Genomic DNA, 27,253 nt, shown 5'->3' on the forward strand with positions numbered 1-27,253 from the left:
ACTCCTCCTTCACACAAATCTAACTACATCTATGTGGGGTCATACAGTTTTACATACTGCAGCATTAATATGCCTTCGCCCTTCTTCTCTTGAAATTATTTCACCACATGAGCTCATTTTGGGTCGTATTCTAAATGTATCTCACTTACGAGCATTTGGTTGCCATGCTTAGATTCCAGTACCAAAAACTCAATGGCGTACCATTGGAGCTCATCAACAAGAAGGCATATATATTGGTTTTGATTCACCAAGCATTATTCGTATTGTTGATCCATCAATTGGCACATTATTACATGCACATTTGTAAAATTACCGTTTTGAAGAAAATGTATTTCCATCTCTTCAAAGAGGAGTATCCAATCAACAAAGAAATAAAGTACTCATATTTGAAGCACCAAAAACATTTACAATGAATCTTGATCCTAGGACATCTTTGGTAGAAACTAAAGTTGCTAAGATTTTGCATCTAAAATGGATCGGAGATGAAACACCTGATAGCTTCAATGATGCACCTAGAATTACAAGAGTTCCTATTAATGAAGCTCAGAATGCACCTGCTCAGATTGTAGTGCCATTGACTACAATACCTTAAGTTATAACAACAACAACTAAAAGAACTCGTGGACAAGATAAGCAACCACGTAAGAAGAAAGCTATAAAATTGACTAATCCTGGTATTATTTCTCAAGAAATTGCCACACATCTTGTAGGACTATCAATTCATGATGATATATCTATGCATAATGTACCTTCAATTCCTATGAAAAACAATCTTGGAATTGGAAGGAATAAGAACAAATTGAGTAAAGAATTATCTATTCTATATTGAGCTACAGATGATATTTGGAATAGACCATCTATTATGGTAGATGAATCATTTGCATATATGATTAGAGAAGCCCTTTCTTGCGAAAAAGACAATATTGAACCTCAAACCATCGAAGAGGCGATGTATCACTTAGTTTGGTCAAAATAAAAAACTGCTATTGAGGAGGAGTATGCCTCTTTGCGTAAGAAGAAAGTCTTTGGTCCAATTGTAGACACTCTTACGTCTCGCCCTATGGAATATAAAATGATATTAATACGCAAGTAAGATGCTCAAGACCAAATAATTTGCTATAAAGCTCGTCTTGTTGCTCAAGGATTTATTCAACGATTTGGCATTGATTATGAATCCACATATTCTCCAATCATAGATTCAATTATATTTCGATATATTATTGGAATGACAGTTCATGCCACCCTTGTGATGCATCTGATGGATATAGTAACTGCATATCTATATGATTCTCTTGATGCAAATATTTATATGAAAGTTCCACCTAGCTTAGAAACAAGAACTTCAAATTGACCCGCTCTAGGAAAATATCGTGGTATTAAATTATGTAAGGCCTTGTATGATTTAAAATAATCCGGACGTATGTGGTATCAATGTCTTCGAGATTATTTAATTACAAATAATTTTATAAGTGATCCACTAATCCTTTGTTTGTTTATCAAACGAGATAAAACTCGTTTTGTGATCATTGCTGTATATGTTGATGATCTTAACCTAGTGGGTACTACATCTACATGTGTTACAACTACAAACCTACTTATATATGAATTTGGGATGAAAATGCTAGGAAAAACAACTTTTTGCATTGGTCTTCAGATTATGTATCTAATAGATGGTAGCTTTTTTCTCTACCAACTAACGTATATTAGACGAATCTTGCAAAGATTTAATATGATTGATGCTTATCTATTGTCCACACCAATGGTTGGACGTGGTCGTGATGGTCATGATCCATATCGTCCATGCGAGGAGGAGAAGGAAATATTGGGAGACCAATATCCATACCTCGCAGCGGTTAGAGTACTTTTATATTTAGCTACATCTACAAGACCAGATATTGCATTTGCAATTAGTGTTCTTACAAGACATAATACACGTCCAACACTAGAACATTAAAATGGCATCAAACATTTATTACATTATTTAAAAGGTACTGAAGACTTGGGATTATACTACATATAATCCGCAGATCCAAAATTAGTTGGATATTGTGATGCAAGATATAAATCTGATATTGCAATAGCTAAATCTCAAACAGGATATATATTCTTAAGACATAGAGCTGTAATATCATAGAAATCAGTGAAACAAATAATAATTGCAACTTCATCCAACTATGTAAAAATTATTGCCTTACATGAAGCATCTCGAGAATGTATTTGGTTGCGATCAATTGATAAATTCATTCAAACAACCTATGGATTTTCATATGATGATTTTCCAACTATCTTGTATGAAGATAATAGTCCTTGTATTGCACAGATGCAAGTTGGTTTCATTAAAGGCGACAAGACAATGCATATTGATCCAAAGTATTTTAGTTATACCCATGACTTGATTACTGATCAAGCACTTATAATTAAGAAAATTGAATCTACAAATAACCTTGCTGATCTCTTGACCAAAGCTCTCCCATTAAGCAACCATCATCGACTTACTTATGGCATTGGTATGCGACGACTTGCTCTTCTTGAATAAGAAAGTTAATGAGCTCTTTAAATAATTAAAGAAAATGATGTTGCACTCTTTTTCCTTCATCTATGGTTTTTTTCTTAAATAAAATAAGGTTTTTCTAGATAAGGTTTTAATGAGGCAACAATTGTTGATCTTGCAAGATCACAAAAAAGTATAGATCATAATTCTATACAAATTTTATATTATGTAAATATTATGATGAGCGAGGAGGAGTGTTGAGATCATTAAATGTAGCCAACGCGCTCCATAATATTTAGTGTAAACTATAGTAAATACTATAGCTACAATATTTAGAGTCTAGTGGAGAAGTATTGTTTATCCTCTCCTCTTTTCTCTTCTTGTATACGAGACACAACCAGATGAACAGATTTTTACATGTGAAGCTCTCTCTCCTTAGAAACCCTCTTGTGTATATGACTTACTACTACTCTTGTGTGTGTGTATGACTTACTATTACTCTTATGTCTTTCTAAACATTCTCAACATGATAAAAGCCATTTTGATCAGCATGGTTCGTAGACAATAGGCTGTTGATTCTCAAGCTTTATGGCTCCTAGTTGACGAATTCACAATCTCTCCAACCTCTAAAACAACCTCTCTCACGATTCACACAGACCAGAATCCTCAATGATGATTTTTGTCGGGGGCAATAACGACTCCGAAGCATTATTGAGCACGAGGTAACATCCAAGTAACATTTCAGTTCCGGAGATGCCAAGACATTCCAACTCTGGAGAGGCACCGGATCGGCACACAGCCCTTGTAAGTTGTGCCTCATCCTTCATTCTTCTCTGCATCTTGTCGTCTTCATTGTTTAGTTGTAGCTTTGGTTTTGTTTACTACAGCGGTTAATGCCACGCTCCTTCATCCTCACATCGGGTTATCGTTTTGTAGTCGTCGATAAAATAAGGGTGGCAGCTGTAATCGTCATTTCAATCTACCTTAAAAGTGTGTGGTGTTAACACGATGAATTCTTTGATTGCAGTGTTAAAGCTTTTCTTGTATGTTCTGAAACTATTGTACGTGATATATTATTATTATTATTATCATGATTATTATGTAGAGCATTATTAAACATCACAATTATTGTTTGCTGAATACATATTTCAGAAGTTACAAGTTAGAGAACTGTATGGCGTTGAACAATGTACACATCAAATTTAATGATTAAAAGTTTAAAAATATTCAATATTAAATAATGTAAAAATCAGGAATGTCATTGAAAAATAAATCATGACTGAAAGAATTAAGAATAGTTGTCTTCATTTCGCATGCAAATTTAGACTTTTAAAAATTTTAAACTTTTGCCATTGCTCTTTCAGTAATTTAAAAAATAAATAAATCTCTGCCCTATTGTGATAATACTTATTCATAATAATAACCTTGCTACTTCAATAAATATCAGCCTTGGATGTTATTTTATTTTAGGAGAAATATGCTCTAGTAAGTTATTGGTATTCACTAATAATATTTATAATATTTATAATATATTTATGATATAATTATAATATATAATAAGTTATTCGTATTCATTGATTAAATTTATAATATTTTAAAATTTTTATTATTAATTTTACATACTATAAATAAGACTAAAACCCACTTTTTTAATAGTTATGAATCATGTCATAAAATCACTGTAGGATTTTTTTTACTTTTTAAAAAGACTAGAAATCAAAGTTATTATAATAAAAAAAACTATTTTTATTAATATTTTCGAATAAATTATAAAAAATTATATATGCATATATATAAATTTTAAAAAAATCTTCTAATGTTTCAATAAGAAGATTATTAAAATATAAAAAAAAATTCGATAAAAATAAATACTAGTTTCAAATCATATTTGAATCTCAAAATTTATAAAAATTCTAATTTACTAAATTTTCCAATTTTCTTATCTTAAATTTCGACGAAAATTAAAATTTTATCAAATATCTTATAAAATAAAATAAAAATATATTTTTTATAAATAAAAAATATATATTTTATAAATAAAAAATATATATTTTATAAATAAAAAATATATATTTTAAAATTAATACATTTATTTGAAAATCTATAAAATTAGTAAAATAATATAAAAAGTAATAAAATATTAGTTTCTAAAAATAAAAATTATACAAAAAATCTATCAAAATTATCTAATAAAATAAATTCATCATCTCTTTTTAATAATTTAATTTTGATTATTTTTTTAAATTATATATATATATATATATATCATTTTTACTATGTTTATTTTTTTTGATAAAATTTAACTCAAAATATTTTGAATATTTTAAACTTTTAATAATCCTATCACTCAATTAAATATATAGATGTTATTCTATTAAAAATTCTTAACAATTTTTTTATTACTATATCAAATGTTTAATACTAAATTAAAGATATATGTGTTGTATAATAAAACTTTAAAGATATTTTTAGAATATTTATCATAATTATACATGGTTTTAAACATAAAAATATAGATAAAAAATATCATAAGTATATTTCAGCCATTATAGTAAAATATTAGTTAATTTTGAAGTATTTTTCTAATGCATTAAAATCAATAAATGCCTATTAAAATTTTATGATTATTATCTTTGATATAAACATGTATATATAGGTATGTTTATTAAAATATATTACTTAAACATATATCACAATTTAAAATCCTAAATTCCATAAAAAAAAAATATTTTCAAAATTTATACTTTGGACTTATAATATATATATATATATATATATATATATATATATATATATATATATATATATATATATATATATATATATACATATATATATATTACATATATATATATTACATATATATATATAATTTATTTATTTTAAACCATTTTAAATATATTAATGATGTATATTCTTGTGATTCTTGGATATGATTTTTGCATTGTGAATTGAAGAATTTATAATTTATATGTTTAAAGTTCTAATCTTTTCTATTTTATTCTAATCTAATCTTTTCTATTTTATTCTAATCTAATCTTTTCTATTTTATTGATATATTTAAATTTTTAATAAATTTTTATTTATTAGATGTATATATATTCAAAATTAAGTAGATTTATATATTTTTTAATTTAACAATACCAACAATTAAAGATTCAATTTTTTTTTAATAGAATAAATTTTTATTTTTTAAAAATAAATAAATTTTACAAGTTATAGATTATTTTTTTAAAGATGATACATATGTGTATATATATATATATATATATATATATATATATATATATAGCTATAATAAAACTTATGACCTGTTTTAATTCTTATGTTTATGGTAAAAAAATCTTTAAACTAAAAAATTCAAAAGAATTATGATTTTTAATATATCATTTTTTACTATTTGTAATATATATATATATATATATATATATATTCTAAGAAAATAGAATTAAAATAGAAGCTATTTAGAATTTGTTTAGAATTATTATAGTAGATTAATTTAAAATTAAACTATTAAATTAATCTACTATATTTTTATATTTTAAAATTAAACTATTAAATTAATCTACTATAGGGTTTTTAATCTACTATAGGATTTATTTAGAATTTGTTTAGATTTATTTAAAATTTGATTCAAATTTGGTTAGCTTTTATGTAGGATTTTTAAAACTTCAATAATGATTTATTGAAGAATTTTTAATATTAATTAGGATTTGATTAAAGTTTCTTTAAGGTTTTTTTGTGATTTGTTTTGTATTTTTTTTGGATTTTTTTATTTCTTTGTTATTTCTTTAGGATTAATTAGATATATATATTTTTTTAAATTTAACAAAGATTCTTAAAGCTTAATTAAGGTTTATTTGGAATTGATTAGAATGTAATAAGATATTTCTAGGATTTTTTTTTAAGTTGATAAAGTATATTTAGCATAAATAGAAGCTTACTTAGGTTGTTCAAAATTACCAAGAAGTTGTTTCTAAATACCTTATACAGTGTTTTTGTACGTGAAAATCCAACTTCAAGGTAAGATCAATTTTTTTCATAGCTAAATGCTCGATGTATTGTTAGGCTTATGTTTATATAATAAGACAATTTTATTGTACTCTTTTGCATATATACATATGAATATTTACTAGTCTAGTAATTGTGTTGCACTCACTTAGATTATCACATTATCACCATGTAAGCCATTGCACAAGACAAAAAAAAATAAAATAAAATAAAAAACTTACAAGTGTTAGCATAAAGACTTTTGTTTTAGAAGATATTAGCTCAACTTGGTATTAAATTTTAAATTGTTGATTGCATTTGCAAATAGATATCCTAAAGTATTTTAGTATCAAAGCAAGTTGATTGCAACTTCTATTTGATAGCAAGAAATAAAAAGTCATGTACAATATTACAACAAGCAAATTAGTTACTGCAATTGAAGCTTTTTACAACCTTGTATATACAACTACATTGGCATTGACATTGTATTATGAATTAGGGTCAAAATCAAACCATGAGATATAAAACAACATACCTATAATAAATGTGAGGTTCTTTAGTTGATTGAAGAGCTTGGTTTACAGAGAAAAGTTAATAGTTATTCTTTAAGCATTGGTTTTTAGGTATTTGAGTTTATAAATATTTTGTGAGAATATTATAAAGTAAAAATTGATTTAAAAGATATTTTTTTTGTAGATTAAAGAAGATATAGCATTTGAATAAATTATGTGTTTAGTAGTAGATCTATGGATGAAATTGTGTAAGTTTGTAAATGTAGTTGTGTTAAATTTCTTTATAAAATTAAAATTAATTAGATGGTGAAACCAAAATTAATTCTAATTTAAGAGTGTTAAGATCTTGAAAATTAAGTTTTGAAGATTAATGATGATTTCTATAATTTTGAGCAATTAGCCAATTGAAGTGGAATAATTTTTTTATAGGCTAATAGTTTACTTATTTTTAATATACATGCAAATTTTGAAAACATGATAATGGTTCCAAGGAGAGATTTTGATGCTTGAAGGTTTTAATTGAAATAGCAGACTTTTGAGCCAATTAGAAGCATTTTTTTTTCTAATTTGTAAGTTTTTTTTTTCAAAATTTTTGTGTATATTTTCAATCAATAAACTAAGACGTGTGAGAAGTTTAAATAAAGATCAATAATTTTTTGTATATATATAAATTAGCTTTAAAATGTATTAAATATCTGGTTATAGAATAATTTGATTTTATCTTAAAGTTGGATTAAATTTTGCTTTAAATGCATAAGATATTTAGAAATATCTTGATAATATTAAATAATCTAAAAAAAATTATCACACTATATTCAACTTTAAAAAAATCTTAAATACTATTAATAAAATATTCTAATTAATTCTAAATAAGTCTATAAAAAATTTCAAAGAAATTACAAGAAATTTCAACAAATCCTAGTTAAATCTAATGTAAAAACCACACAAAAGCTTCAAACTTCAATAGATTCTATAAAAACAAATTATCTTAATTTAAATTTTTCATATATCTTAACTTCGTAGTTAAAAATAAGCATACAAAATTTCAAGAATACTTAACTTAAAAATTGAGAGAAATGACTCAAAATCTGTTTAGGTGTTGATTGTCCTCCTTCACAAATATCAATATAAATCTTCTAGAATATCTCTTGTTTTGAATATCTCCTTCTTAAATTGTTAAATTTTTATCAAAATTTATATTAATATAAAAAATTAATCAACCAATAGCACAAAAGAAAACCTCATAAATTTGCAACAAAATGTAACCTTTTTTTATTCAGTATAAAATAATTTCATTCAAAACAATCCAAAATTTGCAAAGCTCTGACTATAAATATATAATTAAATTCCTACAAAACTAACATTAATAAAACCCTATCAAATTAGCCTCCAAAACTTATACTTCTATTAACAAAAAATAACTTCATTTGCCGTATGTGCATATTTTTGTGCTTCAAGGTATGGTTTTGAACATGGTTCATAATTGGACCTCTCTAGGTATCAATCTAATATTTATCTAAATAATTATTACTGATTGATATTCTTTACTAATACCTAAAGTTGCCTATGATAATCTATTTTATTTTTTCTTATTCATGATCCTATAAAATGAGTAGAATTTGTTTTTTACAAAATAAATAGCATTAGCACTTATTAATTTTACTATCTCATTAACTATTATTTATATTTTTAAAATAACATGCTACTATATTTTAAGATAAGCTCTTATATAATATATTATTTTTTTCCTTCTTTTATCTTATAACCATGTTATAAGACAAAAATAATTAAAATAATATTTATCAAGGTTTGAAATCTATTGTAAAATTTATTTAGCATTTGACTACGTTTTATTATGGTTTAGTTGGAATTTGATTAGGATTTCTAGGATGTTTTTAGAATTTTTTTAGGATTCAATTTTAAATTTATTTAATCTTTTTTAGAATATTTTATTTTATTTCTCTAAGTATGATAAGTTGTTTTAGGTTATTTAAGATTTCTAAGAAGATGTTTCTAAAAACTTTATGTATTGTTTTAGGTTACAAATCTAACTTCAACATAAGGTCAAATCCTTCTACAACCAAATGCCCAATGCATATGTAAGCTAATCTTTATACAAAAAAATATTTTAATTATTAAACAATCATCAAGCACAATGATGATTTTTTTTTTAAATTCTAGAACTACATGACTACCTATGGCATATTTTATTTCACTAAAAATGAAAAGAATATGAATACAAACTTATATCATATAATTTTTCACAAAGAGCTCTTAAAAACCTTAGATTATTATAATTTGGGTGTCAATAATGTGATCTTTTAAAAAGACAATGATTCAAAGTACAATTTTTAAAAACAAAGTATTTTAAAGAATGTAGAATCGACGTCATACATTGACTTATATAATCTTCAAAGATAAAACCAAAAGAATATTTATTGAAGCGTCTCAAATATTGTTTGAATGCTCAAATAATAAAAATATCAAAAATGTTGGACCTATGGGAAAAAGTATAAGAAGAGTAAAAAGAAATTAATCAAAAAGTCATTTTCACTTTTGTAGATACCATTTCAAATTGTGAAGATGAAGTTTTAAAGATAAAAGTAGAGCAAACAAAATATTGACTTACTAATCAAAAAATTGTCTCAATATCTTTTATATACATATTGTCTTATTGAAATTTTGTGATATAATCAATTGCTTTGATTCTTATACTAGACATAAAAAAGAAATAGTTATTAGTTCATTTTTTGAGCAGCATGCTATTTGAGATTATAGAGAAGATGCAACAAGCTAAAAAATGGACAACGTGCAAATACTATGATGATTTTTTTGAATCAATGTATAACATTATCTTAACAAGGCCATATATTATCTTCTATATTTTTTTAATACAAATCTATTTAAGATATAAAAATCCTACTATTTCAAATTTTAATTAGTTAAACTCTAGTGCCTATGCTTATTAATAAGATGAAAAATCTCTAAGTATCATACAATATTATTAATACAATATATATATATATATATATATATATATATATAATTCATAAATAGATAAGCTTTATTTTTAAGAGATATAATCTATAAAACCATTTTTATGAAATAAATATATTTTTTCTAGATATAATAGAACTATATCTTTTTTACTAAGAAGTTAAATTAATTGATAATTTGGATTTATTTCTTTGTCTTTTCATCTTCTTTTTTTCTTTTATTAATCTTTTTGATCTCACATGCAGGCTTTTACTTATTTTTGATTTAATTCCTTTATCAATAAGTTATATTTTTTTACTATTCTATTTTTTCTAAATTTTTTTAAATTTTTTTATAAATATTTTTTTGTAAATTTTTGTACTTATAAATCTAAAAAGACATACTTTTCAATTGACTTATCATAGGTTTTTACTATTATTTTAATCTTTTATATCTTTAATCTTAATTTTTAATTTTAATTTGTATTAGGTTAATAAGAAGTATTAGTATCTCTAATCAATTTATATTAACAATATTATTTTAGGTGATCAAATTAAATATTCTTTGAAAGTGTTTTTGTTACACCATTAAGATTCTCGGCAACAAGATCATAGAGGAAGTCTATAGCAATACATTAGAAAGAGAGAAAGAGATCTTAGAAGCAACAATAAAACAAGTATAAGTTAAAAAGAAGAAATATTTGATTATGAAATAATATCAAAGGAGCATAATTGTAGAAATGATTGATTGTTATAGAATCAATGTAATAAAGATTGAAAAGAAGATAAAGATAGTTACAATCATTAAATTTTGCATTAAATATAATTCTATTATAAATAGATATATATATGATAAATTTTATTTTTTTATTTTTTATTTTAAAAAAAATCAATAAACAAGATTAATTATAAAATCTACAAGGAATTTCATGTTATTGTAGGTTTATTTCAAGAATGATATTATTATCTAAAAATATATTTAAATCTAATTATAGTTTATATTAATTGTAAGAACCTTGAAACTTTTATATTAATACATGTCTTAATTTTTGTCAAGCTTGTTGGATCATGTATTTGTTACAATGTATATTTATTATTATATATTGGCTGGATAAAAAATAAGAATTATCAAATGCCTTATTTTGACAATCTTATCTTACACTAAAAAAAAAAAAAAAATCTAGATATGATTAATAATAGACTATTTTTTAAAAATTAGAGCAAGTATGCTTTTGAGCTATTATAGCAACAATTCCAATTGAATCTACTTTTTTTTAATTCAATTTTTTTTAGTAAATTAATAGGCCTTCTTATTTTTAATAACCTTTTTAATAATTATAAGAAATTTAAATTTAAAACATCTTTTTTTATTATAAATAATATTTTTATATTCTAAAAATTTAATTTCAATTACATGCATTTTAAGCACAATAAAACTTTCTAATAAGAAGATATTTTGGATATAAAAAAACTTAGTAGAATATTTCAAGAGATTTTTATTGGCTTCAAATATAAAAAGTTGACATAGTATTTGTTTAATCTTGTTACACTTCTTCTTGAGTAAAGGCTTCTTTAACCTCTACCTATTCTAAAACAATCTTAGTCATTTATTCAATAGAATTTATTATAATTTTTCTAATCTTAAATTTATTTTATTTTATTTTATAATAGTAAATTTCTAAATTAAAATAGTAAATTTTGGACCTTTCATAGAAAATACTATTAGTAAAAAAAATTATATAATTTTTTAAAAGTATTTTTTGAAATTATAAAAATCTAAGTAATATTATATTTAATTAAGGATCTCAATTTTATCTAGATTTTAGAAAACACTCTTTAACATTTCAATGGATTTCATTAAAAATATTTTAATCTAAAATTCTTAGAATTCTAATTTTTTAGTGGATGATCATCTTAATAAAATGACACATTACATACTATATACAAAATATTAGTAGCAAAGAAACAAGTAGACTCACTTCAATAATATTTATCAATATCATGAGATTTTTAGTGGTATTATATTTAATTCAGGGCTTTAATTTATATTAAGATTTTAAAAGATACTTTGCAATATATTAAAGGTAAATTAAGTTAGTTTACATTTCTATCCTCAAACTAAAAGAAACATAGAAAGTATGAAGAAAGTTATAAAAAAGTATTTGTGATGTGTATCTAACCATCATCAAAATAAATAGAATTTTTTTTTATTAGCAAAAAAATAGTAAAGTAGTACAACACATTCTTTTAGTTAATAAATTCTAATTTTTATCAATTAAGATTATCATCTAAAATTTCATACTTTTGATTTTTTAAAAGTTAAAAATCTAGTAGTATAGAATTTAAAAATTAATATTAGAGAGCTTCATACAATATTGAAGAAAAACCTTTATTTAAAATTAGTAATAAAATATAATTACTTATTTAAAATATTAAGACTAATTAACCTTATAAAAATTAAGATTATCAAAGGCTTTATTTAATTATTATTTTGAGGTTTTGATATTTTTTAGTTCTCATTATTCCATAATAGTTCATTAAATCAATTTATTCATACAAGATTGTAAAAGCATATTTTGAATAAGTTAAGCATAAGAGACTGATTGATTTTAATGTTGTCAAATTTATAAATTTTAATTAAATAATTATAACTTAAAAAATTAATGAGTAGTAGAATATAAAATAATTCTATTAAATGAATCTTATATGACTAAATTTCTTTATTGAGTCTAATATGAATAAATTCTACTCATTGCAATACATTTAGATTAAATTATTATAAAAATTAGCATATGATTATTTAAATAAATATTTAAATTTAAATTTATAGTTTATTTTATATTTCTATTTCTACATTGAACTATTTAACTTCAAAAGAAAAATTATCAACATAGATATAATGAGAGTGTGAGTTGTTTGTGTAAGTTGCAGATCATAACTTTAGAAAGAAGAAGTATTGAATTACACATGTATACAAAGATCTAACAAAATAAAATTATTTTCTGTTTTTGAAATACACCATAATATTTTTTTTAATATTTAATTATTTCAAATGATTCTTTCTATTACAAAAAATTATATAAATACAATAGAACCTTTTAAAGAATCAACTTTTCTTATAAAATATATTCATGGTAGTTTTATAGCCTACAAATTCATCTTAATAAATTATATATATATATATATATATATATAGAAAGTAATTTTGAATAACTAAAATCAGTATAAAACCAAATTCTTTTACATTCTTACCTTTTAAAAATCTAATGTTCTCAGTGGATTTTCTAATTGATTTGTAATACAAATTTATTAAAAATTCAAAAATATTATGTTTTTAGTCTATTTTTTGTTATATTATTCAAAAATATCTTTACTTTCTTTATAATCAATTTACTAAGTATTATATAATATCTTTGAAGAAAAATTAAATCCTTACACATAGCAAATGTTTCTTGCAATATATTTTTTAAAGATATATATATATATATATATATATATATATATATGATTTCTAGGTATTTTTCTTATAATTTCTTGATTAATATTTAAATAGAAGATTAACTACTATATTTATGAATTTAAAACCTATCAAGGAATAAATTAATTTTGTCAAGGAATTAATTGATAAACAAACTGCAATAGATTTACTATTATCATTATTTCCTACATCTAAAATCAAGGGATTTTAATCAAATCATAAAATAATTTTATAGCCTAAGTTAAATTTTAGAAATACATTATTTTAAAATTTTGTAGAATTGATTGTAAGAAAATTAAATTAAATTAAATTCTTAATATTTTTTAAAAGAAAATGTTACATGTATTAACTATAATGTTTTTCTAAAGTTAGATTAATTATATTTATAGATAATAAAGTATAAAAATTTTCCTTATTTTTTAATTAATCAATAAATCCTATTTGAATATCTCAATAGATTTCTTTAAAAAACTAGAATTAATTTTATAATCGAAAATTAGTATAAATAAATAAATAAATAAAGTATTTTATTTTCAAATTATATTTTTATATAGAAAAAATTAAATATATATATATATATATATATATATACAATAAAATGTAACTCATAGCATAAAAGAATTTGATCGAAATAAATTTTAATTAAAAAAGAAAATGTGTTAGATGGTTTTTAATATGAAAAGGTAATTAACAATTTTCTGAAATCTTATTATTTTCATTCTTGCTATAGATTTTACATTATTAACTATGTATAATTTTCAAACTTTATCTATTCTAAAACAAAACTTGTCATTTATTTTTTAAAAAATATTAAAAACCTCATTTTTTAAAATTATTATAAAAAATTAAATTTTTACATTAATGAAAATCATTTCATAAATTAAAATAATAGCATGGTATATTTAAATAATAATTAAATAAAATATTTATTAAAATAAATCATAAGCCCGAATTAATCTAATTTAAATCAGTGAATAAGATAAAATGAATTATATTATATTTGGACTTGATTTTTTAATATTATATAATATCCTTAAATACATATAATTACCAAGATACACTGATATAGCTCACATACATTAATTTAATTAATTTTTATAAAATCAATGTCTAAAAAAATAGGTATCTTAACTTCTATATTAATTAACTTTTTTACTTGTAATTCAAAATATTTTCTGTATAAAAATCATGAAATAATAATAGCATTAAAAATTCGAAATACATGTTAAATAGTTGAAATTTTAGGCACAAAATAAAATTAAAGCTTATTCATCACATTTCTTACATTTTCACATGCAGATTGTGTGAAGTCATTAATGTATAATCCATAGAAGCAATCACGTAGGTTTTTCAATCAAAATATGGTTAAAATTCATAAAAAATTGCAGTGTACACCAAAAATAAATTTTTAAATGTAGAATTGTTTACATAATGTGATAGGTAAATTTATTAGATTGATAAATATAGTGAATATAAACAATCATCATTTATTCACATGAATAAGTAAACATGAATCAAGCAATTGTAACGTGCTTTGCAAAGATCACAAAGTTATTGTAACATTTTAAGAAAAAGATTAATTTTAAACAGTATATATTAAAAATCATCATCAAACTGTAACACTATTTTTTATTCTTTATTTCATAAATTTTCTTAGTTTTCTTTCTCATGTTTTTTACCCATGTACCATATGTGATTGATGGTAAAGAACTTCCTAAAATCTCAATAAAGTTCTGCTTGTAAACTGATCGAATTACAAATTGGAGAAGATTTAAAAAAAAAAGAAAAAAAAAAAAGAAAAAAAAAAAAAATCGTTTGGTGAGTTTCATAATGATTGAAATTCTTCACAGTTCACTTATTTTCCTTGTATAATCACCTGCTCAACTTTTACTCAAAGTTATCAAGGGTTTCTTGGCAAGAAAGGAAGAAATGGGTGGCATTGAAAAAATGTTTTTATTTTTTTATTTTTATGGATAAGATAAGACAAGATGGAAAACCAAGCCTCATGTCTCCTCTACTTCTCTTGTCGCTGCAAATGATTTACGCTTTTCAAGTGCACTCAAAAAATTGGCTTCATCTAAGTGTCCATCACATGAAAGCCAACCCACATGAGTTGCATTGTTGGTCTGCTACTAACACCTGAAAGCAGTTGAATGGACTATGAGTATTTTGGCAATCAAATTGAGTATTACTTAATTTCCAAATTTATGGGATCAAATTTTATCAGTTGGCAAGAGACATGTGTGCTTTTTGGATTTTTGTTAATAAAAATGCATTTATATATGTATATTTTAGCATTCTACAAAGGAGAACAGAGATATTTATTTTTCAACCTGAGGAGATTAAAGTGAACACAGCACAACATTTTGAAAAGTTCAATGTTGACACATGATTTTTGCGTTAAATTGTGAAATGTGGGCAGGTTCAGTGTGGAGGTGTGGGCTTGTGGGGCTTTACTTTACAAACAAGAAAACAATATTCTAATAAATTTTGTAAATATATGGATCTGGTAAAAGGAAAAGAATGACTTGTTCAGGGCATGTGGCACAAGTGGATGGGTTGGACTGCACCCAAAAAAAGCCTGGCAAAAGAATAATCTGATGTTATCATTTCTTTCTGTTTGTATATGTTTGTTTGTGTATTTTAGTTATTGATATGTACACACACGAGTTCCAAAGTCTGGATCTCACTAGGGTTTTTGTGCAGGGATTGTTTGTATACTGTCTTGATGGAGGAATCATTAGGCATCCTTCTATACAGGACAAGGATGTTGTTGCCTGGCATTGTTGGTGATTAATCCTATTTTTGTTCTTTTGTCAGGATTTAGGTTGTTGAACTCTAAAAGCACAATGTCCCTCTACAGCACAAAATCTTATTGGAAGAATGTTTCTCTTGCAACTTAAACACCCAATCACCGCAAGGGACTGGTTTCCAAGCAGATTACCCACATGCTTGGTGCTTCCCATGAAATGGTCACCTGCTACCATGTGCCAAATTTGCTCAAACCTCTCCATCATCTCATCTTACATTTTTTTATTTTTTTTCTTAATTCTTTCTTTTGCATATTTTGCTGATGTGATTCAATTTTAGCCTTCTAAAGGCCTGCTCCTCAACTATTGTGCCACACACTGATTAGCCAATTCACAGTTGGAGTCATCCTTTTCATGGCATTTTTTTTTTTTTTTTTTTTTTTAATACATAAATTACTGAACAGATTGATACAGTATTAGATTCAAATCTTTTTGGTTCAGAGATATTGATGATCTTTGGGGGCAAATGTACTGCAAAAAGAAGAGTGACAAATGTTGCAGAATCTGATACAGTATCCACCTGTGGACAAGATCTAACTTGAAAAACTCAAACCCATGTGCAGAATGATGATACCAGAGTGATTTAATTTTCCAGTATTATCAGGCACACAATTAAAGGATGCAAACCAAGTGTGTTTATCCTTTCTTCTTTTTTCTTAATGTTTTTTTGCAACCAGGGAAGTCGGGCTTTTATAATTTGCAGAGGTTTTCAATATGTCAATTTACACTAAGAAAGGACAACATGGTATGCCAAGAGGGCTTTCTCAACCAATTCAAAGAAATATTGGTATAAGTATTCTATATAAATTCTAATTACATGTACAAGAAAAGTTAATTTTTCTTAAAAGCTATAGAAGCTCATTAACAAATTGGTTGCTTGCACTAGGAAAAAGTTACTCTTGGTAAGCTCTTTCTTAAGTTTTGTGAAGAATTATTTAGAATTTATTATTTGTATTCATCTTATATATTATGTTGATTGAATAGTCTATTGGTCAATAACACTATTTAGGTTAATAGTATATGTCACTATAAAAAGACTCATCATTCAATGAATTTAAGGTCCAAACAATAGTACTTTAGACATAAGTAGGTCCAAAATCTAATAGATCAAAAAGTTCTCTTTGGACTTGGCTTTAATTTAAAGAAAACTTGTTGATCACCTTTAATAATCATTGAATTATTATGCCTCTTATCAAATATTAATTTGTAATTACTATTCCTGAAAAAAAATCTTTTTGTATCAAAGTTGACAAGTTCTAATTGGAATTCTTATTAAGAATTGTTTTGTACCAATAAATTGAACTACATACAATTAAACTTTAATAAAAATATTGTAAAAACTTATTTTGGATTAAATAATAGAAGAAATATAGCTTAAATTTTAAAAATATTCTATATTCAAAATCAATTAAAATAAAACTTTAAAATATAAAATAATAATAGTTCTTTTACATCATTGACCTAGATTGTTATTTACATCACTTTGATTCTTGGCTGCTAGCTATATTTTTCTAAGCAACTAGTTACTCTCTTAATCTAATCTATTCTAACTTACACTTTAGGATAAGTGGTTCTTATGTGGATCAAGTGTCTTCTATTTGTTTTCAATTATTTAGACCCTATTAGTATAATTCTTATGTAGATTGGTTATCTCCTATATACCTTCTACTATAGAAACCCTATTAATTTGGATTCCTATATTAAATTAGTTCTTCCAAATTTCTTTTAGATAATCAAGCTAACTAACATTTTGTACTTAAATTATCTTTGTGGAAGTAAATAATTAGGTGGTACACAAAAAGATTAGATTTTATTAGGTTTAGTGGTTAGCTATAAGCTTTAAATTATATAGCACTAAAAATAATTTGGACAAATATATTTAAACAAAACAAACACACTTACGATAGTCTTTGAAAATCTTAGTTGAATTATAATTCATCTTTAATACATATCTTTAAAATACACTTCTCAAACTAGGTTATAACAGGGCATGGATAGGATATTTGTCTTATTTGTAAATAGAAATATGCAATTGGAATTGTTTTTGGAAAGTTTCTAGAATTGAGATTAAAGTGGTAGTTTGTATGGGATCCACCATTGAACCTTCTAGAAAGTTTTAAGGCAATTATCATGGTGGAGCCTATCTCTAGAGTCTTTTAAAAGAACAATTAACTTGGTGGAATCCACCATTGGAGACATTCTAAAAAGTTTCAAGTATAATTGAACAAAGTATAAGTAGGATAGGCTGAGGCCATTTGGGATATTTAGTCAAGTATGACTTCAAACTCTTTCTTTCAATAAAATTTGGCTTTTTTCTTGTTGTGCTTTGTTTGGTTTTGTTTGGTTCTATTCTCTTTTACTCAGACTTGTCATTCATGTTCTATTCTGTTTAATTAATTTCAATTTTAATGGGTGCGTCTGCTCTTATATTATGTCAAGATCTTTGTTTTTATGAAATTAATAATGTTTTAGACCTTAGAGAATCTAGTCTTATTTCAAAGTAAATATATTATTTAATAAAGTGCATATATATATATATATATATATATATATATATACATGATTTTTTCTTTTTTTCTTTTTTTTACTAGTTTTTATTTTTAATAATATTAAAAATATATATAATTTATTAAATTATTAAATTTAATAAATATGTAGATTTATCAAAAGAAATTATAAAATTCTCTATTAAAACCAATAAAAAATAGTTTAATATTAAAAAATAATCTAAAAATCTAAAATACTTTCTAAAAATAATTTTTAAAAATGATAAAAAAAAATCTTAATGAAGAGATTGAAAATGTGTTTATTTCACTATCAAAAGTTATAAGTTTTGGAATGTATGGCTGTCATAGACATACGCATGTAAGCTAGTAATTACATGTATAAATAGGTAGAAGTAAGTAAAAGTAGGTAAAAATAAGTTAATTCTATAATAATTGCTACAAAAGCTCCTAGAAGCTTCATAGATGCTATTTTGACTTTATAGGTTTCTATAATTGATTTTTTGGATTAGAAACATGGTCAACAAGTTGGCCATGTGCCATACATGTTGTTAGCTTGAAGATCAAGCTAATTATGTGGCCCACACATAGAAAAACTTGCCTTGTAAGTCAAGGCATGTGTCATACAAAGTCAACACATATTGGAGGTCCTATAGAACATCGCCACATAGCCTCTAGTTAGATAATATATATAGAGACAAGAGTAAAGCCTTCTTTACTCTTGTCAACTCATTTCTTGCTTCCAGTCTAGTTTCAAGGGTCTTTAATTTTCTTGGCTTGTGGCAATAGCCATTCCAATTTCTTTCTTAATATACATATCAAGTTATTTCTATTTTGTCATCTTCTTTGACAGAAGTCTCACTTGTTTATTTTTTTTTATCATGTTCTTGTTTGTGACTGATTAACAAGAGTACACTTATAATATTAGAGCTTTGTCTAATCTTAATTAAGAGTGAATTACCTCTTTTTCTTCATAAGACATAAGCATATTAGAAGTTGCGGATGACCTTCTTCTAAACTGATATTGTCTTTAGTATTTTCTTTGTTTTCAAGTCCTCTCTTCTATTTGTCTTGAGTAATATTAGACATCTTCTCTTTTCTGAGTATTATCATGGCAGAACTTACTGAAATGAAGAGTGCAATGGCACAAATGTAAGAGCAATCAAGGGAGTTAATGCTTGCGATATATCAACTCAATTTACCACCACAAGGAGCAACAAGATTGGCAGGAAGTGAAGATATAGAAATGATTGGAGCTGCTTCAACATCTGCACCAAATCATGTCCCTTCTTCTCTAGTGGAATGCCCTTCTAGTGTTAGAGAACCAAGAATTACCCTACCTGAGAAGTTTGATGGCATCAGATCAAAGTTTAGAAGATTTATCAATCAAGTATAACTTGTGATTGAACTTCAACCCCAAAGCTATCCAATTCCAAGATCGCAAGTTAGATTCTCTGGTACGCTTCTTTCAAGTTCAGTATTATCATGGTTTTCATCTTTTCTTGAATGACAAGATCCAATATTAGATAATCTAAAGTCTTTTTTAGTAGAGTTTCGATCCATGTATGGAAAACATGATGCAATTTGTGTTGCAACCAATAAGATCCGTATTTTGCGACAAAACAATTGATCAATAATGTTGTTTATTTCACAATTTTGATAACTTGCAATTGATATCAAGTGAGATGATGCTGTACTTATTAGCCAATTTTTCTACGAATTACAATATGAGGTAAAAAAAAATTAATGCTCAACTTACTTGATCATCAAACATTGAGTCAAGCAATTTACTTTGATGTGAAGTGTGACAATTGCCTTTTAAAATTCCGATCTGAGAACCGTACAAGTAGATTGCAAGTTATCGAAATTGCTCAACATTGTCCAAAGAAGCGATGCAACCATAAAATGAGAAATACAATGATTAAAAAAGACAGCATGTCAAAAAATGAATTTGTCCAGCTACAATAGGAACCGTGCGGTTGGAACCTTGTACAACGCCTAGTAAAGATCCTATCCTCTCCTCAAAATCCTCTGTATGTTTTAGGATAAATATTATTCTAGAACCTAAACATCACAAAGCCTCTGCCTTGCTAGATTCACGAGCCTTAGCATATTTCTTAGATGAAGAATTTGCTAAAAGACATAGTATATTTTTTAGTAAAGAAAACTAAACATATTCATGTAGAAGTCATAGATGGTCGTTTGATGTCTTCATGAGATGTTACTCATGAAACCCTTCCTATAGAAATAGCAACTAATGGTCATAATAGCTTTATAATATTTAATATCATTACATATCCTTCTAATCTAGTCATTTTAGGTTTATCATGGCTAGAAGAATATAATCCTAAAATAGATTGGACTTCTCGTAGTCTTGACTTTTTTAAAAGTATAACTAAGAGCATAGTTAATCAAGTAGAAAGTCATAAGTCTAGTATAATTAAACCTATATTTGTAGGTACAAGAGCTTTCTTGCATACTGCAAAAGAAAGATCACCTTCTGTCATTTATGCTACACCTATTTCTACTCGTGGAAAGACTTCAAGTGGCATTCCAAGCCAATATCAAGATTTTCAAGATGTATTTGAGAAGAAGAATGTGGATACTCTTCCGAAACATCATTCCTATGACTACTCAATTGACCTTCAAGAAGGAGCACAACCGCCATTTGGACCAATCTACAATTTATTTCAAAATGAGTTGGCTAAATTCAAGGAGTATATTGTAGAAAATCTAGCCAAGAACTTCATACGCCATTCCAAATCTCCAGCAGGAGCTCCAATTATATTTGTAAAGAAAAAAGATGGATCATTGCGGATGTGTATCGATTATCGAGGACTCAACAAAATCACTATCAAAAATAGGTACCCGCTACTTTTGATATCTAGATTCCTTGATTAATTGAATGATGTCTTTAAAGAGTTTTTAGATGATTTTATTATCTGTTATCTAGACGAAAACTTAATCTATTCTAAGAACATAGAAGAACATGAACTTCATGTTTGTCATGTATTACAAAAACTAAGAGATATGGGACTCTATGCCAAGATAGAAAAGTATATATTTTAGACTACTCAAGTCGATTACTTAGGATACATCATTTCAAATGATGGACTTATAATGGATCCTAAGAAAGTTCAAACTATTATGGATCAGAAGATCTCAAAAACAGTAAGAGATGTCCAATGCTTTTTGGAATTTGCCAACTACTATCGGATCTTCATGAAAGACTTCTCTCAAGTTGCAACTCCACTTACACATTTGACTTGTAAAGATAAACTTCAATGGAATCAAGAAGCTGAAGTAGCATTTGAAGCTTTGAAGACAACCTCTGTTTCTGCAACCAAGCTTGTATCGTGTCGATTTTTCTAAACCATTTTTTTATGAAAATAGACGCATCAAACTTTGCTTTCGGTACCATATTGTCACAAATAGGAACTGATGATAAACTTCATCCAATAGCTTTTCATTCCAGAAAATTTTCAACAGCCGAGATCAACTTCAAGATTCACAACAAAGAACTTCTTGTAATCATGGATTCGTTTCAAAAATGGTGCCATTATCTAGAAGGTACTTCTAATCCAATCACTATGTATATAGATCACAAGAATCTTAAATATTTTATATCAGCACATATTTTGAATCATTGCCAAGCCCATTAGAATATGTCTTTGTCAAGATTTGAATTCAAGATCACTTATCGACCAGGAAAATAATAAGATTTGTCAGATGCATTCTTTAAATGATCTTACCTTGCACAAAAAGAAAGAGATGTTGCTTTTGATCAACAACAAATAATTCTCTTGAAGCCAGAGTATCTTCATCTTCGAGCAATGATATCCACACTAACTATTGATCCAACTTTCATTAAGCAAGTTCAGTCAAGTATGTCTTCTGATCCTCTTATTCCTGATATTTAAGGAAATCCTTCAAAGTCTCATGATACTTTCAAGTTTGAATTCAAGAAGAATCTACTATATTTTGAGGGACACCTATATGTCCCAGAAAGTGAAGTTTGATTACATGTTCTTCAAGCTCATCATGACTTTCCAACAGCATGACATTTTGGATACAATAAAACTTTAGAATTGATATTCAGGGACTTTTGGTGGCTCCATATGTGAAAAGTTGTCAAAGATTTTGTACAAACTTGTGATGTTTACTCGAGATCAAAAATTCCTTGTTATCGACTTTACAAATTTTTTCAGCCATTATCCATTCTAGAACAACCATGGTCTTCTGTTTCTATGGATTTCATCACAAATCTTTCAATCTCAAGTTCTTATGACTCTATATTCGTGATAGTAGATCATTTTACTAGGATAGATCATTTTGTACTATGAACAAAATCTATCATAGGTGAAGAAACAGCTAAGATCTTTCTTGAAAATATCTATCGCTATGTGATGGACATACTCATGTAAGCTAATAATTACATATACAAATAGGTAGAAGTAAGTAAAAGTAGATAAAAGTAAGTTAATTCTATAGTATTTAATATGGAAGCTTCTTAGAAGCTTTATAGATACTGCTTTGACTTCATAGGTGTCTTTAATTGATTTTTTGGATTAGAAACATGGTCAACAAGTTGGCCATATGCCACACATGTTGTTAGCTTGAAGATCAAGCTAACTATGTGGCCCACACGTAGAAAAACTTGCCTTGTAAGTCAAGGCATGTATCCTATAAAGTCAATACATATTGGAGGTCCTATAGAACGTCGCCATGTAGCCCCTAGTTAGATAATATATATAGAGACAAGAGTGAAGCCTTCTTCACTCTTGTCAACTCCTTTCTTGCTTCTAGTCTAGTTTCAAGGATCTCTAGTTTTCTTGTCTTTTGGCAATAGCCATTCCAGTTTTTCTTTCAATATATATACTTGTTTATTTATATTTATTTACCTTTCTTTGAGTGAAGGCTCACTTGTTTGAATTGCTTTTTCATCGAGTTCTTGTCCTTGACATGCTATCATGGATTACCTAAGGATATTATATCAGATAGTGGAACTCAATTTATATCAAGATTTTGGCAGATTTTTTCAAGATTCTAAAAGTGGATATAAAACTATCTTTGACATTCCAACTTCAAACTGATGGACAAATAGTGTCACGGACACAAAATACAGACTTGAAATCTAACAAGAAGTTCAAGAAGAAGTGGCAGAACTAGATTAAACAGATGAGTACAAGAACAACACCAGAAAGGTGAGCTAGAACTCCAAGAGATGTGTTGTCGAGACTGAAGAACCCTTCAGCCTCGACTCCTATATATACTACTGAATAGGAAGCTTCTCGAGCAACTTCCTAGAATCTATCAGAATATTCTAGAACCTTCTAAGAATATTCTAGAATCTTTTAACAGAATCTTTAGAGAATATTCTAAGAATCTTCTAAAACCTTCTAAAAGAATCTTTAGAGAATCTTTAGAGAATATTCTAGAAGAATATTTGAAGAATCTTCCAATGTATGTCCATGACATCACCTCCTCTTCTAACTTCGAGGTCTTCGAGAAGCAATGTTGTTATCAATCAATACCAACGCAAGAAAATGAAAATTTGTTGCATCACATCCGCTATGAATTCCAATTGTTGTTCGCGAGGCAAATGATTCATCGGCCCTTGGAGCCAACGGTAGTGACCAACACCTTCAACCTCTGACCAAGCGTGGACTTCTGTGTCTTCATTGTGAAACTGTCCTCCAAACATACCTTCTGGCTGACCGTCGTAGGCAGGCTCGACCTCAAATACAATTACTAGCGATCTGTTGCTCGGTATCCTCCGACGTCGTCGTGGTGCAGGCGGTTCTTCATCTCGCGGTCGTCTTCGTGAGCTAGTCGCTTGAGATGACATAACAAGTGTAGTATCTTGACTATCCATGTCCAAAGGCTAAAATGATGAGAGCAAACTATAGTTGCTAACAAAGTTCTACACTATCGAACTATGGGTTTTGGAGGTGCCCTCCCCCTTTTTTATGCTACTTGATGAGCAAGCTTCAGCAAGAAGCTATCGTTGAATCGGCTTAGGTTTATGAGGATATCGTTGATGAAATTCTTGTACCTTTTTTGGTGCATTGGCAAGATTTTCGACACGCTCCCACGTTTGTTCATTGATGTCGTATCCACTCTAATGCACTAAATACTCCAATTTTCTCCTATTACGCCATGAATCTAGTACCTTTTCCACCTCGTATTCCTCATGGTTTTCAATTTCGATACTTGGTGGCGGACTTTGTACTCTTTGGAGAAAAGCTGACTCTCGATAAGGTTCCAACAAAGACACGTGAAAGACTGGATGTACCTTCATAGTAGCTGGTAACTCCAGACGATATGCCACCGGATTGATCTGCTTCTCGATAACAAATGGCCCTAATCTCCGATAGTCCAATTTGTTTCATGGTCGCTTGGTCTTGATATTCCGTCGAAGAAGCCATACTTTACTTCCAACTTTAAAAGTAGGGGCCTCATTTCGATATTTATCTGCAGATGCCTTGTAACTCTCTTGGGTAGATTGCAATTGAAGCTTCAACGTCGCTTGAAGCTCCGATAGTTGCTTCACAAATCCTTCAGCTGCTGGGTTGTTATTTGCTGAAGAACTCAATAAATCGAGCTTGGGGTGGTATCCGTAGTTGGAGAAGAATGGTGTTTGTTGAGTTGACGCATGAAGAGTGTTGTTGTATGCGAACTCAGCAAGCGGTAGATATGCAGTCCAATCATCTTGTTGATAGTTGATGCTGCATCGTAAATATTGCTCCAAAACTTGATTCACCCGCTCCGTTTGACCGTCAGTTTGAGCATGAAAAGCCGAAGAGAGCTTAATATCCACCTTCAATATCTCAAAGAGGGACCTCCAAAACTTGGATACAAACTGAGTACCTCGATCCGACACGATATCATCTGGTAGGCCATGATAACGATATATGTTATCAAGAAAGAGTCTTGCGGTGTCTTCACTTGACGATGTTTTCTTGCAAGGCACGAAATGCGCCATCTTTGTAAATCGATCCACCACAACAAAGATGCTGTCAAATGAATTCGATGGCGGTAGGTCCGTAATGAAGTCCATAGAAACTGAAGACCATGGTCGGTGCGGAATAGGCAATGGCTGGAGAAGTCCATACGGACGATGTCGAGGGATCTTGGATCTTGAACAAACATCACAAGAAAGGACAAATTCCTTCACATCCTTCCACATTTGGGGCCACCAAAAATCTCGTGAAATGAGCTCCAAAGTCTTGTTGAATCCAAAATGTTCCGCAGCTGGAAAGTCATGGCGAGATTGAAGTACTTGGAGTCGAGTTGGTCCTTTCGGGATATACAACCGCTCTTCAAAATACAGAAGATCTCCCTCCACCTTAAACTTGTCATTATCGACACGTTGTTTGATGTCAAGAGCTATAGAATCCTCAATGGTCGCAGTACGTACCTCGTTGAGGAAGCCGTCATCGATAGTTGCAACAGTAGCAAAAATCCTGAATTTTTCTGGTTTCAATAATGTTGTACATTGTTGATCAAACGCTGCTTCTTCAGCCTTTGGCGCAAGATACAATCTCCTCGATAATGCATCAGATAATCCTTGCTGTTTTCTAGGGCGGTAGGTGATAATAAAGTCAAATCGTGATAGAGACATATTCCATCGAGCTTGACGACGATTCAAAATTCGAGCTGTCATGAAGTACTCCAAATTCTTGTGGTCCGTATAAACAGTCACTGGATGTGCAGCTCCTTCGAGGAAGTGACGCCACTCTTGGAAGGCATCCACTATAGCAAGCAGCTCTTTGTCGTGGATCTCGTAGTTGATCTCAGGAGCAGAGAACTTCCGTGAATAGAACGCAACTGGGTGAAGCTTCTTGTCTATGCCCATCTGTAAAAGCACAGCTCCCAAAGCAAAATCTGAAGCATCGGTCTCTAAATAGAAAGCCTTTGCAAAGTCAGGGTGTACCAAGATTGGAGCCATAGTAAATGTCGTCTTGAGATCTTGAAATGCTTTTGCTGCTTGTGATCCCCATTCGAGCTTGTCTTTGCTTGTTAGACGCGTGAGTGGTGCAGCAACTTGAGAATAATTCTTGATGAAGATCCGATAGAAGTTAGCAAATCCAAGAAAACACTGAATATCTCTAACCGTCTTCGGAACTTCCCAAGATATAATTGCTTCTACCTTTTTTGGATCCATCTTCAAGCCCTCTGTAGTCGCAATGAAGCCCAAAAATTCCATCTCATTCTGGTGAAATTGACACTTCTCCAACTTGGCGTAGAATCCTCGTTCGCGTAGTTTTTCAAGAACCAAACAAACGTGCTTCTCATGTTCTTCTTCATTCTTGGAAAATATCAAAATATCATCCAGATAGATGACAACAAAGTCATTGAGGTACTCCCGAAAGATGTCGTTCATCATATGCTGAAAGACCGCTGGAGCATTGGTAAGACCAAAAGGCATGACATTGTACTCAAAATGGCCATACCTTGTACGAAAGGCTATCTTCCATTCATCTCCTTCTT

General features: G+C 27.6%; 1 long non-coding RNA gene across 3 annotated transcripts; it reads left to right on the forward strand.

Annotated features, from left to right (window-relative positions):
• The first annotated feature begins 15,433 nt into the window (after positions 1 to 15,433).
• Positions 15,434 to 17,760, forward strand: LOC141045399 (uncharacterized). 3 transcript variants are annotated; one of them, XR_012217522.2, is made up of 3 exons: positions 15,434 to 15,570; positions 15,869 to 16,418; positions 16,820 to 17,760. It is a non-coding gene; the product is annotated as an uncharacterized LOC141045399 (long non-coding RNA). The 3 variants fall into 3 exon arrangements; XR_016503156.1 differs by having other exon boundaries at positions 15,560 to 15,687; XR_016503155.1 differs by having other exon boundaries at positions 15,566 to 16,004; positions 16,153 to 16,418.
• Positions 17,761 to 27,253: the final 9,493 nt, after the last annotated feature.

The sequence above is a fragment of the Physcomitrium patens genome, chromosome 5, assembly GCF_059467195.1.
Source record: "Physcomitrium patens ecotype Gransden chromosome 5, ASM5946719v1, whole genome shotgun sequence".
NCBI lineage: Eukaryota > Viridiplantae > Streptophyta > Bryopsida > Funariales > Funariaceae > Physcomitrium > Physcomitrium patens.